Here is a 12,919-nt window from a genome sequence, read left to right on the forward strand (position 1 = left end):
GGTAGTGTATCATGGTTTATAGAAAAATCAATACTGGGCAACAAAAGCATATTATCAGCATTGATTAAAAAACAAAAAAACAAACAAAAAAACCCCAGCATATTAGAATGATTTCTGAAGGATCACGTGACACTGAAGACTGGATTAATAATGCTGAAAATGTAACTTTGCCATTACAGGAATAAATTATATTTCAAAATATATTATACAATAACAGTCAAGCTTATACAATAATATTGTTGGTGTTTTTATTGTTTAGTGCATGGGGTGGGGGGGGGGGGATCAGCATTTAAAATATATTATAGCATGTCTCACATCATAATATTATTTTTTACAAATACAATTAAAAAAAAAAAAAAAAGCTCAATATCTCAAATAAAAAATAAATAAATAAATTTACCACCTGCGATTGACGGTCAGCTGAAAATGACTTTGTGATGCCATCAAACTGGGCCACATGCCAAAGTAATGGCAGCTGTCCTTTTTGTGGCCAGACTCCCAAAGTAGGGGACATTGTACACAGTACGTCCTGACCATAGTACTGTTCACCACTACATTTCTTCTGTAACGTACAGTAAACATACAGTAAGTAGACCACCCATGCCTTGATATTGCCAGTAAAAATCAGAATCCTGACAGCTACTCTGAGGCCATCTCACCATGAGATTTTCCCAAGACTTCCTACTCTGTCACTGTCAATTAGCATAATCTTATTGCAGTGGATAAATCCTAAGGAAAGCAAAGTAACAGGTGCCACTGATGGTCTGGTTTACTATGACTCACACACTCGGTTTGTTTAAAGCTAAGAAACCCATGATGACAAAATAGCTACCTCATGCTTTCAAGTTGGTCAAGCTTGAAAGAATCTCAGAGAGATTTCGTTATTATAATCTAATCCAACTAGTCACTTTTGCTGGACTACCCCACTGCTGTCAAGGTGCCAGGGAGAGCGAGAGGGCTTTTCTGCCTGCACCCCCCTCCCTCCTTCCCTCCTTCCCTCCTTGGTGGAGCCGAAGTGTACACGGCTCCAGTCGAGGAGAGGAGAAGAGTTTGGAATCACAAGGAAATCTCTGGGGTCTGGGCCTAGCGGATAGACAGCAACCCCAAAGTGTCAGCATGGGGGCGTCCTATGGCAAGAAAGTAAGTGTGCATTTGTAATATTTGTTAAGCAGTTTAAGTAACTGGGTTAGTGTTGAGTGGATGACGCAGGCCATGGCTTGTTTTGAACATGACATGCGTCTTAAGAGATTCTTATGCTTTGTTTACATCAGAATCATCACCAAGCATTCAAAGCACTGCTTATGTGCCTTTAAACCATTTTAATATGTACAGTAGTACCTTTTAATACAATTATTCATGTGTTTTCCAGAAGATATACTTAATTGTGAATGCACATTTTAGAATTTTTTTTTATTTTGTTATAGAAGTCAACATTCATGCTTTCAAATGAACACTTGTTTAAAATGCCTAAAGTAACACTTGATTTCGTTATATGCACTTGAATCCAGGACACGTTCTGTTGATATTTTACATCATATACTTTATAAAATGGAATACTTTAAACTTTTATACAATTTAAAGCCAAATTGCTCTAGTTTCCACATGTTTCGGATTAACCCAAAAGCCCATTGTTGGTGTTTCGAGTGTTTGGGCAATATCCAGTGAGGTATTAGAGGAGTAACACTGACAAATATTTGAGCTATGGGGAGTACTGCATGCTGGGAAGGTGTGGATGGAGGGTGTGGTGGTGACTGAAGTTGACTCATTGCTCAGTTCTGCTAGTGACAGCTGACAGCTGCTGTAGAGAGGGTTACTAAAGGATTATAGGATACAGGAGCCTCTTCTGATTACCTATGTCTGAGCCATTTGCTTGTACAATCAAGTGTCAGATTTACCAGGGTGAGGAGTCCCAGTCAGAATTAAATAAACCTTTCATCCACTTCATGGATAAGGAACTGTGCTGTATTGTACTGCCATATAGACATAGCTATGAACAGCTGTTTTGTAAATTAGCACTGTATTGACTCATAAGCATCCAGTACAATAACTACCTGTTTTCTACTTGAGAAAACAGTTATAGGTATATTGTGTATGTGGGTGTTTCGACATCTTTGCGCACTTTTATGTTATCAGGAGTTGTTTGTTTGTTTGTTTGTTTGTATGTTCATACATTCATTCATTCATTTGTTTGTTTGTTTGAGAATCACTTTAAAAATGACTTTATCAATATAATTTATTATTAAGTATTTGTGCTACTTTTCATATGCCTTTAATGTAGTCTTTTCTTTCCCATTTTCCAGACCCAGACTTTTAATCTGAGCGAAATAATTAAGAGTGAAATAATAATAATAAACCATTTCAATATTTTATGTGAAGATAGATAGATAGATAGATAGATAGATAGATAGATAGATAGATAGATAGATAGATAGATAGATAGATAGATAGATAGATAGATAGATAGATTACTGACCCACAGTTTGGTGTAACTTGCACCATAAGCAGCGGTTTTGTCCTATACGAGTAGTAAGTAGACAGCAGTGTCACTGAGCTTGAGATGAAACATGAAACTTGATGTGTAGAGGAGTTTTAAAAAAAAGAGTAAATATTGCTTGCAGACAGAGTATTTTATTGTGTTCATTTACAGTAATTAAAGCCAAATTTAAAGTAATTTGATCAAATTTAAATTAAATGAAAATACTGTCATAGTGTGAGATTTGATGGACATGACACTGTGATGAAAATGTTCATAACTTTAAGAAATGTAAAATAATAATAATAATAATAATAATTACGGACAGATTCAGATTAAGAAAATCATTGTCTAAAAGTCAGTTCACAAGTAATAGTCTAGCAATGGCTTTGCAAATTCCTCTCCAGGACAAGGAAAGTCCCACATGCGAATTGGTAGACCAATTCAGCATCATGTAATCTTATTTTAAGGTCCACAGCCATCTCATTCTGTTCAACATGGTGGATCATATCCTACCTCAAAACTTATATTTGAAGTAAAACGAGAACGGTGACATCCCTTGAGCAGATTGTTGTTTCAATAGTCCAGCAGTTATTGGAATGTGAGTTCTTCAGTAATGTCTAAGGTGCAGCACAGAAAGCAGTGCTCAGTAAGAGAGCTGAAAATGTCAGCTTGTCAGAGCTGTAATTTCATCCTCTCTGCCAGCTTCCGGGCCACTTGGCATGAGCTGAATACCTCGACTGGACCCCGCAGTTATAGACCCTCACATCACAAGACCCCTCTTTCACTTTTTCAAATCGGCTGATGAACTGAGGCCTAACTGTAAGGGAAATCATGCAAACATTTGTGATAATTAATACAATCTAATGCAGCGCCGTGCTCTGCTTTGTTGTGTCTGGTTAACTCAATTGTTTTCATTAAAACTTTTTTTCCATGTTCATCCTGTTACAAGCTTTATTTCACTGGAGCGTGTATCTCCGCTGTGGCATTTCATGCATGAGCGAGATGAGACGCACCTGCACAAAGCTCACTCAATCACGAGTGAATATGGAATGACTGGTTTCTATCCAAGCCATTGAAATCTCTGCTAACCTTGGCAGTGTTTGTAATAGCATACTACCACACTACTAGCCCTAGTATTGCAAATGTATGTGTATTTATGCATGGAATACTTGGTTTACATATTTAATATGCCAAAACATGCAGTATACAACAAATATGATGCATACTGGAAGAGCATATCTGCTCCTAAATTATAATAAATAACAACAAAGCTGATCTAGGATCAGGACTAATGCAGCTATATCAGCCAACTCCTGAGCAGAGCACTTGCATGTGATTGCCCTACTGCTAAATGGGATGTCAAGTTGTGCTAATGCCTCCTGTGCCAGAGACCTACTGAGGAAGATTAGACCAATCAGACAAAATCCTTTCTAAATGATCCAAGAGTCGAGCTAAAAATAATTACACGCTCTGGGAAGGAATTTATACTCTAAAAGAACAGGTGTTTATGTTCTACATGGGCAGTTTCTGATTCATAGAAAGGTTATCGGAGACAGCACCGATCTCTAATACATTTAAAGTGTTATTTACTGTTTTTATAATCAACAGACTGATGTAGTTTTATATTTTAAAGGTGCATTTTTTTAAATGCCATTTTTGCTTGCGTGTGGTGATGTTGGACTGACATCTAGTGGTGTGGATGAAGCACAAAAGTACAAGGGCTTTCAGTTACCACTGCCATTGTAGAATTGCCCTACAAATACGGTGTATTTGTCACCCTTGATTAATTTATTCCACCATTAAAAGAGAGGCAGGTCATGCGATCTCAACATGGTGGCCACCCTGAGGTGACCCACTTTACATATTACTTTTTGTAGGCTACTGATATGAGCGTAGTCTTTGAATCTTACTTAGTGCGTCTTTAAGTTATACTGGGTTGATTTTACAATAACTTCTATATAAAAATTATTATATTATGCTATATATTAACTTATGACATGTTTCTCAAATATTATTGTGCAGCATGCTTTGCTATAGGACAGATTGAAATGTTTTGTGATAAACGAAATTCCACTAAAATAGCAATTTTTTTTTTTTTTTGCGTTTGTGTGACACTGTGGTTATTTATCATAGTAGGCTATTATACTCCCGATATGAGTTTTCATTAATAAAAGGAAAGCATTAATATTACCTTTTTGTTCCATTTAATATTAGTTTTATTAAATGTGTGTTTTCATTTGAACATCTCTATTGATTTAGTTATGTAAGATGGATCCTAAATGGTTAACTATGCTGAAATTATACAGAGTTAGACTGGTTGACTTATGTCAGACATTGAATGTGTACGAGAAAAAGTGGGTCAGATTCAAAGTAAGATGGGTCCAGACACCAGAATGTATAAAAACCCTGGAGACGAGTAACTGAACCTGTCCACGGTGCACTTCAGCCTGGGCAACAAATGAGTCTCTGATCAACAGACTTTAAACAGGACTCTTAAAGCAGAAATCCCTTTCTCCTTCTCTCTCTCACTGTCTCTCTTTCAGTATTAGTACGGGTCTCATTTCACTCCATTAACAGACAAAAAAAAAAAACCTCTCTGAAATAAGAAACAACACTTCAATTTGAAGGCTAAATTGTGGGCTGTGGGTAGAGATAGAGGTTAATCTGAGACTCTAGAATGTTGAAGCTACAGAATGACTGCTTGGACACTAGATGTTTTTGCTTTAGACATTTTGATTTTACACTAGACATTTTGTTTCACTAAATTAGACTTACTTTTCCACTATTTATGAAATGTAAAAATCACTGACGGTATGAATAACCAAGAATTATCACCAAAAAAAAAAAATCACGATTCATACAATAGAATGCGTTGATCACAGATTCTGCTTTTCTCTGCTTTCAACGTGTCCATTAAACTAGGTCAAATTAAGGAATTTTTACAAATACGAAAAAAAGTGAGGGAAAAGGTTCATGACTCATTAAACCTCATCCCATTAAACCAGAGGAATTCAGTAGGTCACAGGAACTGGACGTTGTTTAATTTGACAGGAAACAAGAAGAAGGGAGAATATGACACATGAATAAGCACCAAAAACTAAACTAAATAAATAAATAAATAAGAATGAGAGCTTAAAAAGAAAGCTAGAACAATTTAATTTTGTCAAACGCTTTACATGAAATATGAGAAATTGCAAGATCTCTCCAACATCTGGTTTATGAACATGATTTTTGGTGAAAATAACTTTGCATGTGATTTCATTTTATTTATTTATTTATTTTGTTTCAATGAATAGTAGGATTACAGCATTAAAGGACTTATGACATGACATAAACTGAGCATGTGAGGACATGTACTGCTCTATTTGTATGACTGTATTCCCCACCAGGTGGCACAATCAGCCCAAATGTGAAAATGCCTTTGACAACTATCATCATATGATATACTGGAAAAATATTTCTCAAGTGAGAGAAAAATTATGTTCTAAATCCACAGATGAGCAGGCTGTATTAACAGCTGTTGATCTAATGCTAATATGCACTGTGATTTCCAGTCAAATAGTAAATGCTAAGTGATGCTGTAGCCTGGATTAAGGATGTGTGAAGCTACAGAAATGAACTCCTTTTCAAAATGGGTCCTTTTTCAACGAATTTGTTTGAAAGAGTCATTTACTCACAGATGAATTTAGAGATGCAAATTCTCTGCAAATGTTTCAAAAGTCCAACAAGTCTTAACTGATTACCTGCATCTCTAATTTGTTCCTTTTTAGGCACCCACACCAAAAATATTGCAGCTAAAAATTACTTAATTGTCGATCTCACTAACTGAAAAGGTCAGGTGCTGAAATGCTGCTTTCGAAGGGAAATATTCAAACCTGCTCTGGGTTGTTATGAGTTATGTCTATGATGAGCAAGTGGCATTGATGTTGGTTTGCACAAGGAGGAATGTATTCTAGTTATATGTGCAGTTGTGTGCACACTTTACTACACACATATACACTTTTTTTCATAGAATGGCCCCAAGCAGTCCAAGATTTATTACCATTTCCCCCTACTTTCATCTCAACAGGAAACCAGAAGATGGGCTCTGATCTTATAGTTTACCAGGTCTTAGCTGCCAGTAAAACACTTAATGACCATTAGGGGAAGGAAAAATGTTTAACTGTGTAAGGAAATAATCCTTTAGGGATCCCTAAATGTCTGTTTAATTGCAACATTCAAATTCAGGCCCAGGCAATGGATCAAGACCACAGATATCTGCAGAACTGTGTCACATGTAGTAAACAGAATGCTAAAATATTAAACAATGTTTTATCGTAGATAAAAACATTCCGTTTCAGTTTTTGTATGGGTGCTGCAGCAGGTCCCTGCAGAAGACTGGAGCGTTGATCCATGCCCATGTTCTCTAGTAGGTTCCGTGGATAATTAGCAGGCTGCCTCTCCCCTCCATGGCCTCCGCTAATTGTTTGTGTTGTCTAGGAAACCTGAGAACCCTCAGCTTGAAACCAGAGCGGCAAAGCAGGGCCAAAATCTATTAAAAACACCCTTTTTGTTTGTGACTTATGTGTGAGGATGCAATATCACTTTCCAGTACATTGGTACAGGGGCGCGTTCTGAACAGCGTAAATAAAACATGAGAGATCAGAACGGGCCACAAGCAGAAAGGTCAAACGATCACTTCGGCCAGTAACTGGACACTACAGGTGAGGCGCCGTGGCATCCAGCCCATCTTGGAGGACAATAGTGCATTCTAGAGGAGGTCACGCTTGGCTCTCCTCAAGGTTTAGTGATGCCAGATTGCTTTGGCTGTGGCCTATATTCTGTCCCTTGTGATAGACGAGAGGACAACTTTGATTTCAGAGAGCTTTTTGTTGTTCTCTTACTACATTATATTGCACTGGATGAAACTATAGTACTGTACCATATATAAACTTATCCATAACATGCTTCATTATGTTATTCACTTTAAAAATGTCCAATAAAATTTACAGTAAAAGACTGGTTGCCAGAGATTCCACAGTTTTACGGTTTCTGTTATTACGAGATGGCATATTGGTGCCTGTATATTTAACAATTTTACAATCTGTATATTTCATTAAACAATATACAGTGCTGGGTAGGTAACTTACAAACTGTAGTCTTTTAGTGATTCCAAATTACATGACAAAAATTATAGTTAGTAATGTAAATTGTTCATCACATTGATTTAAATGGAAAAATTGTTTATCTGCATGTCATGTGACCATTAACCAACTTCAGAGAACCATGAACATGCAAATCTGATACATAATTATTAACATATTTATTTAATGTACTTCAAGTAAATATTTTAGGTGAAAGAGGTTCAGGTGAAAAAGTTTGGGAATGTCTGCATTACACGTAAATAAGAAATGTGAAACATTAAATTGTGCATTTTAAAGTGTTTGAAAGATAAAAGACTTCCAAAGACATGGTAATACATGCTTAAATAACCTATTGAGTGATAATTCAAATAAAAATGAATGTGTTCATCAGTAGTTGATGCAATGTTCAAATACTTCTTAAACCTGAAATGATTTTTGTAAACCCGATGGTCAAATGCTGTGCAGCTGTTACATGATGAATGAGCAGGCAGAGGTGAGGATCTAAGTGCAGGGAGTATTTAATGAAAATACGGCAAAACATACAGAACACTGGGAGCCAGGGAACACAAAAGACGGATGAACACGAACATTGAATGACAACTCACGCTCTAAAACAGAACAAATAGTCCAGGAGGTAGGTGGAGCGGAGGCGGAACAGGGGGCGGGATGGTGGACCAGGCTCATGGAGTGGAAAAGGGCATGGAGACTGAGGTGGAGCAAGTGACCAGGGTGGAGCAGGCAGAGTTGAAATGCACCAAGGCAGAGCAGAAGACCATCAGGGTGGAGCAGGCGACACTGACGAGCACCAGGGCGGAGCAGATGACCACCACAGCAGAGCAGATGGTAGAAAAGAACCCCCCGGCGGAGCAGATGACCACCACAGCAGAGCAGATGGTAGAAAAGAACCCCCCGGTGGAGCAGATGATCACCACAGCAGAGCAGAGAACAACCAAAGTGGAGCTAATGAGGCAGGTGACCACCAAGGTGGATCAGGTGGAATGGGAGCAGAGATCACAGAGAGGTCAACAACAGGGCAGGCAGAGATTTCACAGATGGCCATGACGGGACAGTCAGAGGGCTTACCGACGGCCTCCTTGGCCATGGCTAAACCGGCAGTTCATAGACGGCCTTCTTGGCAAAAACATGGCAGACAGAGAGTTCAGAAACAGTGTCCGTCAGCAGTCATAATGGGGAATTCAGTGGACACAAAAAGTTCAGAAATGGCTTTTACGACCGTAACAGTGGCATCAGGGAACACAGAGAGTTCGGATGAGGAAGCCGCCACTGCCAAACGCACAAAATGGCCATAGCCATCACAGGGAGCATAGAAAACAAAACGTCTACCTCCGAGACAGATGGCGCTATGGCCGTCGAACTAGAGAGCGCAGCGACAGGTGGGCTAGAGAGAGCTGAGGCCAGCAGGCTAGAGTGCGTAGCGGCCGGCGGGCTTGAGAGCGCTGGACGCCAATCCTCTCCACCGTGTGATGGGTCCAGCGGCCGAGCTGGTACTGGTTGCAGGCACAGCCTGTGGTGGGCCAGGCTTCGCAGCCAACGGCGCTTCGGCCATATAGCTGCCCCCTCAAAAAATTTAGGCGGCGGATCCTCCTCTACTTCCTCTAAGGTAAAGAAGTAGGGAGGAGTAGATGACCACCACAGCAGAGCAGATGGTACAAAAGAACCCCCATTATAAAAAAGAACATTTAAAATATGAAAAAGAGGAATTGGGGAGAATCAATAAATTGTAAATAAAATATCGCTATTGTGTGAATCATAAATATGTGCACATACATACAATACAATACATACATACAATATTCATTCACTGTACTATTCTGTAAATTTATGTCAGACAAGTTCACTCTTTGCACCTCGATATCAATTTGATGTCATATATTAGTCAAGACTTGATTAAGATGTTGTAACATCATTTTAAATTCAGTTTGAGTGGCAGCTTCTTCTGTAATTGGATGAAAATAGGAAGTTACTCTCCCACACTGAAATTGTATATGAAGAGTTCATTCTCAAAAACCAATAACACAATTTTTTTTTTTTTTTCTTTCAGAAATCACGTTTTTTTTTTATTGCGCATTCCAAGTAATATCAAACTGCAGTTGGGTTGTTTTGATTAAGTAATAATTTAAACAAATACAGGTAATTTACAAAATTAAAGTTCATTTAAAGTATGTTTTTTTTTTTGTTTTTTTTTTGTTTTTACATATTAAAAGTTTATTTTATAGAAAAAGCAGATAATGCGCTGCTTTTGCAAGGTTCCATGAAAACGTTTCAGCTTTTATTTTCCTTTTACGCCCTGAAGAAGATATCACAGGTTAATCAAGTTCATCGAAATTATCCATCCTCGACCACTTTTAGTCAGCTTTAACGAAACTCCTCTCAGCTAGCACGTCTTTTCAAAGTGAAAGTAGCCTTGTCACCTGACCTGAATACAGCGCGCTGATTCGCTAAAATGGACTTATCAGCTTCTGTTCAAAAACAACAAGGGCGCTTGTCGGCCTCCGCAGTAAAACATGAACTCGCGATGCCTTGAAAGTGGACAATACTGTTTTTTTTTTGACAAAACGTTTTTAGGGTTCAGATTGCATTATATGTAGAGAATAATGCACAGCAATCAGCTCTTTTTTTTTTTTTTAAGTGCCGTTTATCATTTTTGCAAATAAACTCTTCATATGTAGGCCAATGTGTTTGACATTCAGTTTACATCAAATCAACGTCATGTTTTTGACATCAGTTTGATGTCAATTTAGTGTCTTTTCAACATCACTTGCCCACTGGGTAGACTTTAAACTATTAGGTGGTGTTCCTATCGAAAAGGTGATTGGCACTTTAGATGAAAGGTGGGGCTTCCATTCCTATTAGCTTTCAGCTGATTCTAATCATTACTATATCCTCACTCCTATAATGTCCTATAATGTACTATTCTACATACTACTGTATATGCTGTTTTGTTCATTCACAGAGATGTTGTGTATTGTTTGGCATTTAATTGGTTTATTTGTGCCTGTATTGTCTGAATAATCACAGTCACACTGACACATATTGACTGGTTTAAGAAATATTTCACCACAGAATCAAGATATATGAAGCCCAGCTCCACAGCTTAATGGACTGAGGGCCATTCCATAATTAAGGGAGAGCATTCAGTGCTGAATAAATCCAATTCAGGTCTCATTCATACTATTAAACACCACTCTACCATTCACGGAACACTGCTCCAAATATGGATTGACTCTTAGTGAGCATAAGCTTATTTCAACCTGATTCCATTGTTACTTGAGGAGGCTTTGAATCTCTCAGCCTCTAAGTAAGTCTTTGTTGATTATAATACTATTTAAAACCTCTCTCCCAATGAGAGTAAACAAATCCCCTATAAATACAAGCACATTAATTACATCTCAATAAAGCTTCCTTTTTATGTCAGGCCTGAGGGCTCATTCAGAGGAAAACATTCATATTTGTGAAGGTGAACAAAAATCCGCTGTTGGTTTTGTTTGCGAAGGGTGTGTAAGGAACAGTTAACAGAAATGATCGCACCCTCAGGATTTTCCTTCTAGGTTGTAAGAGGTGTGTGTAAGGCTGAAATTAAAGAGATTTGTTTCTTCCTCAGACCTCCATGTCTTTACTGTGAATGATGAGACACTGAGGCTCTTGTGAAGACACCAAGCCTGAGCAGGCCTCTCCTAGCAACTGCAGCAACAATATCCATTCATTCAGCTGGAGTGTTCTGCTTTGAATATAGCTCAGAAAAGAGCCAGAGTCCTCAGGCATTAATGTGTAACTGCAGGCTGTAGAAAAGCTGGGTGATGTGAGGTCCACTTAAAAGAAGAGAGGTTTTGTGCTCCCTGTGCTGAATCTCCAAACTTTTACATTTGAGACCAAGTGGTTTCATGCACACTGAGTGTAAATACTGGGGTTACATATGAAAACTGTTTGACTTGAAAGCAGTGATTATTCTGTGGAAATATGGGAAAGCACCTTTAGATTTTGTTGCTAATAGCGATTTTCAAATCAAAACTCAATACTTGTATACTGATTGTTCATGCAAAAATTAAAATTGTTTAGATAAACATAAGTCTTGTGGGGTTGAACAACATAAGGTTGAGTAAATGATGACATCATTTTAATTTTAATCAGTATATAAGTATTGAGTTTTGATTTGAAAATCGCTATTAGCAACAAAATCTGTTTAATTCACTTGGATTATTTTTTTACAATGTCTTTATAAATTTTCTGAAGCATCGAAATTTTGATGGAATTGGTTTTTTAATTGGAGGGGCAGAAATGTTATTTAAAATGTCTTCATTTGATGATCAAAGGTCTTTTGGGATTGGTAATTTTTGGGTGAACTGTCCCTTTGAAAATTGTTTTGAAAGATATTAATCAGTTTTATGGAATGATAAAACAGGAGAACCTTGTTAAGTTTAAGATCACTCGGAACACTTGGAAGCCAATATGCTGATCTAAAGAACACAGAAAACTGGATGTATCCCAAAAATTTTAATATGTATACATTAATTCACCCTCATAGAATTCCGAAAACTGTATAACATTTCTTTTGTCGAACATAAAGGGTTTTATGCCAGCGATATCATATGGCTGAATCCACTGAATTCACCTAAATCACTGACGTCTGGTACATTTAATGACATCAAATTGAAGCGAGACATGAGAATTACAGGAAAATTTTAAATCAAATGTTTCCTCACACAATCCCATTTAATATAGAATGTAAGTATTGCAGACTTCTTATGGTGATGTTATGGTTCTTTTCTTCTCCATTTCTCATTGATTGATTGATTGATTGATTGACATGGAAAGTCCCTAGTCTTCGGTTTTGTTGTATATCAAAGTGCAGCATGAACATTCTGCTAAACATCTCAGTTTGTGTTCTACAAAAGAAAGTAATTCATATAGGTTTGGAACAGCACAAGGATGAGCAATATTGTTTTTTTTTTTTTTGGATGAACTATTCAAGAACAATCCAACTAGGAATTATCAAAAGCCCAAGAAAAAAGAAAAAGAAAAATGGGGTCCCATTTTATATTAAGTGGCCTTAATTACTATGCACTTACATAAAAAAATAAAATAAAATAAAAAATAAATATAATATAATAATAAAATAAAAAAAAATAAAAAAATAAAAAGTACAATTGTGTTCATATTGTATTGCAAAATACTTTTGCTGCTATTGAGGTGGGATACGGGTAAGGTTAGGGACAGGTTTGGTGGTATGGGTAGGTTTAAGGGTTGGTTAAGGTGTAAGGGGTGGGTCAACAGTGTAATTATAAATGTAATTACAGTTGTA

This window comes from Onychostoma macrolepis, chromosome 11 (genome assembly GCF_012432095.1).
Source record: "Onychostoma macrolepis isolate SWU-2019 chromosome 11, ASM1243209v1, whole genome shotgun sequence".
In the NCBI taxonomy this organism is placed as follows: domain Eukaryota; kingdom Metazoa; phylum Chordata; class Actinopteri; order Cypriniformes; family Cyprinidae; genus Onychostoma; species Onychostoma macrolepis.